At 27.2% G+C, this 5000-nt stretch overlaps 2 protein-coding genes across 3 annotated transcripts in view; one reads left to right on the plus strand and one right to left on the minus strand.

Annotated features, from left to right (window-relative positions):
- The window catches only part of LOC145253192 (uncharacterized), a 129218-nt gene that overhangs the window by 98127 nt on the left and 26091 nt on the right, over positions 1 to 5000 (minus strand). The gene's annotated exons all lie outside the window — the stretch shown is intronic.
- Positions 1 to 5000, plus strand: part of LOC145253208 (uncharacterized) — a 186412-nt gene that overhangs the window by 80361 nt on the left and 101051 nt on the right. The gene's annotated exons all lie outside the window — the stretch shown is intronic.

Below are 5000 nucleotides of genomic sequence, written 5' to 3' on the forward strand. Positions count from 1 at the left end.
GCAGAGTTACTATCTTTAAGAGCATATCTGAGAAAATAGACCACATACTGTCTGCACATCCCTCGGCTAACATCCACGTCTGTGGTGACTTCAACGTCCATAACGTGGAATGGCTGACCCATTCAAATAAGACAGATGATGAGGGGGGGGGGGTTGTCATGATTTTGCCATTGCTTATGACCTCACTCAGATTGTTCGCGAACCCACCCGTGTGCCCGATACACCCGGTCAATATGCAAGCCTCCTAGACCTTTTTCTCTCAACTTCCCCTGAGCAATGTTCATGTTCCGTTCATTCTCCTCTAGGATCCTCCGACTACTCCGTCGTATGTTAAGATAAAAACGAAATGTAAGAAGCCCCCAGAAGTACCCTTCCAACGTACTGTATACTGATACTCTATGGCTGACTCGGATAGCTTCCGTACATTCATGTTTAAAAAGGAAGTGTCCTCTATAGTATCAGATCTGACCGAATGGTTAATTGTAGGCATAGACACATTCATACCATCTAAAAAATTCCAATAAAACCTAACAACCAGTCATGGTTCTCCCCAGAATGCGCTGCTGCTATCGTGCACAGAAATCACTTTTTTCATAGCTACCAACGTAATAGATGCACTGAGACTAAAGCTGCTTTCAGGACTGTCAGCAACGAATGTAAAAGAGTAATAAAAAATGTAAGAGCGCTATCTGCCCAGTCTGTTAAACCCAAGGTAGCTGATCAGTGGCTTGGTTCCCACCAGTTTTGGCAAATAACAAATATGATCCTGAACAGAAGTGTGCGTTCTATCCCAACAGTTATCAATGAACCAGAGCTCATCTCGTCAGCTCAGACAAGGCCAAACTATTAGCAAAGAACTTTGCAGCTAATTCTACCCTATGTGACGAAGGCTATCAACTCCCCATATTTCCTCCTATAACACAGAACAAGCTAGGTAACATACAAATATCCGTGAATGAGGTCGCCAAGCTAATCAAGAACCTAGATTCCAGTAAAGCAACTGGCCCTGATGGAATCCCAATTATAGTGTTAAAAAAGCTTCAACCAGAACTTGCTCCCATACTTACGAAACTATTAAAGCGCTGTCTTAAGGAGAAGTGCTTTCCGACTCCCTGGAAGACCTCATCAGTTTTCCCTGTATTTAAGAATTCAGGTGATAAATCATCTCCCTCTCAGTATATACCAATAAGTCTCCTATGTGTTATGAGTAAGTTGCTGGAATCAATCTTAAATAGAGAAATAGTCAACCACCTCAGCAGGAATAACCTTCTTAGTGACACACAATATGGTTTCCGCTCTGCAAGATATAACGCAGATGTGCTGACGGTTATATCCCACAGAATTAGGGAATCTCTTGACAAAGGCTTCATTTCTAGGGCAATTGCTCTTGACATATCAAAGGCCTTCGACAAGGTATGGCAAAAAGGCCTACTTCACAAGATTTCCAGCTACGGTATAACTGGTAATGTTTTCTCAATCATTAAATCATTTCTATCTGATAGGCTCATAAGAGTAGTGGTAGATGGACAAAAATCGGAGGCCTGCAATATAAATGCTGGAGTCCCTCAGGGGTCAATCCTGGGCCCAACTCTCTTCCTGATCTACATCAACGACCTCCCTAAACACATACCTAAATCATTCGTTGACATCTATGTTGATGACACGACCATCTACGGCAACACATCAAAGACTGTGATTCTCTCTCCTCTGATCTCGAGCGCGTGGTTCAGTGGGGGAAGATGTTGCTGGTTACCTTTAATGCATCCAAAACCAAACTCCTATCCTTACATCATCAACGCTCTGATCCCCCAGCTGGCATCAATTGGGATGGATATATACGATATACACTACGTATATATGATATATACGATATACACTACGTATATATGATATATACGATATACACTACGTATATGTGATATATACGATATACACTACGTATTTGTGATATATCGGATATACACTACGTATATGTTATTTATATGATATACACTACGTATATGTTATTTATACGATATACACTACGTAGATGTTATATATATGATATACACTACGTATATACGATATATACGATATACACTACGTATATGTGATATATAACATATACACTCCGTATATGCGATATATACGATATACACTACGTATATGTGATAGATACGATATACACTACGTATATGTGATAGATACGATTTACACATATGATACATACGATATGCACTATATATATGATACATACGATATGCACTATATATATATGATACATACGATATACACTATATATGATATATACGATATGTACTATATATATGATACATACGATATGCACTATTTATATATGATACATACGATATGCACTATATATAAGATACATACGATATGCACTATATATATATGATACGTACCACATGCACTATATATATATGATACGTACGTTATGCACTATATATATATATGATACGTACGATATGCACTATATATATATATGATACGTACGATATGCACTATATATATGATACGTACAATATGCACTATATATATAATATATACAATATACTCTATGGGTGTATATATATGTATAATATATACAATATACCCTATATATACAATATATACAACATACTCTCTCTTTATATATAATATATAAAATATACACTTTATATATATATAATATATACAATATATACTCTCTCTATATATGTAATATATACAATATACACACTCTCTCTCTCTATATATATATATAATATATACAATATACACTCCATATATATATATATATATATATATATTATATACAATATATACACAATATATATTATATAAATATACATTATATATATATAAAATATACAATATACACTCTATAAATATAATATATAAAATATAAACTCTATATAAATAATATACACACTATAACCTATATAATATATATACAATATACACTATATATATAATGTATACAATATACATTATATATATAATATATACCATATACACTATATAGATACGGTATACAATATACACTATATATATAAGGTATACAATATACACTATATATAATGTATAAATATACACTATATATATATATACATAATGTATACAATATACATTATATGTATATGTAATGTATACAATATACACTATATATACAATGTATACAATATACACTATATATATAATGTATACAATACACACTATATATATAATGTATACAATATACACTATATATATAACGTTTACAATATACACTATATATAATGTATAAAATATACACTATATATATAATGTATACAATATACACTATATATATAATGTATACAATATACACTATATATATAATGTATACAATATACACTATATATATAATTTATACAATATACACTATATATATAATTTATACAATATACACTATATATATAATTTATACAATATACACTATATATATAATGTATACAATATACACTATATATATAATGTATACAATATACACTATATATATAATGTATACAATATACACTATATATATAATTTATACAATATACACTATATATATAATGTATACAATATACACTATATATATAATGTATACAATATACACTATATATATAGTGTATACAATATACACTATATATATAGTGTATACAATATACACTATATATATAGTGTATACAATATACACTATATATATAATGTATACAATATACACTATATATATAATGTATACAATATACACTATATATATAATGTATACAATACACACTATATATAATGTATACAATATACACTACATATAATGTATACAATATACACTATATATAATGTATGCAATACACACCATATATAATGTATGCAATACACACCATATATAATGTATGCAATATACACTATATATAATGTATGCAATATACACTATATATAATGTATTCAATATACACTATATATAATGTATGCAATATACACTATATATATAATGTATGCAATATACACTATATATATATAATGTATGCAATATACAATATATATAATGTATGCAACATACACTATATATAATGTATGCAACATACACTATATATAATATATACAACATACACTATATATAATATATATAACATACACTATATATAATATATATAACATACACTATATAAATATTTACAACATACACTATATATAATATATACAACATACACTATATATAATATATACAACATACACTATATATAATATATACAACATACACTATATATAATATATACAACATACACTATATATAATATATACAACATACACTATATATAATATATACAAAATACACTATATATAATATATACAACATACACTATATATAATATATACAACATACACTATATATAATATATACAGCATACACTATATATAATATATACAGCATACACTATATATAATATATACAACATACACAATATATAATATATACAACATACACAATATATAATATATACAACATACACAATATATAATATATACAACATACACTATATATAATATATACAACATACACTATATATAATATATACAACATACACTATATATAATATATACAACATACACTATATATAATATATACAATATACACTATATATAATATATACAATATACACTATACTTAATATATACAATATACACTATATGTATTATGTACAATATACACTATATATTATATATATTATATACAATATATATAATATCTACGATATACAATTCATATATAATATCTACGGTATACTATATATATAATATCTACGATCCACAATATGTATATAAAATATTCGATATACAATATATATATATATATATATATAATATGTACGATATACAATATATAGATCATATGTAGATATAATATAATTATACATATATTATATAATATATACGATATGTAATATATAAATATAATCTTCACGATATATAATAAATATATATGTATAATACACATTATATATAATATTTACGATATACAA

Source organism: Euprymna scolopes, chromosome 3, assembly GCF_053919585.1.
Source record: "Euprymna scolopes isolate OS-2025 chromosome 3, ASM5391958v1, whole genome shotgun sequence".
Taxonomy (NCBI): domain Eukaryota; kingdom Metazoa; phylum Mollusca; class Cephalopoda; order Sepiida; family Sepiolidae; genus Euprymna; species Euprymna scolopes.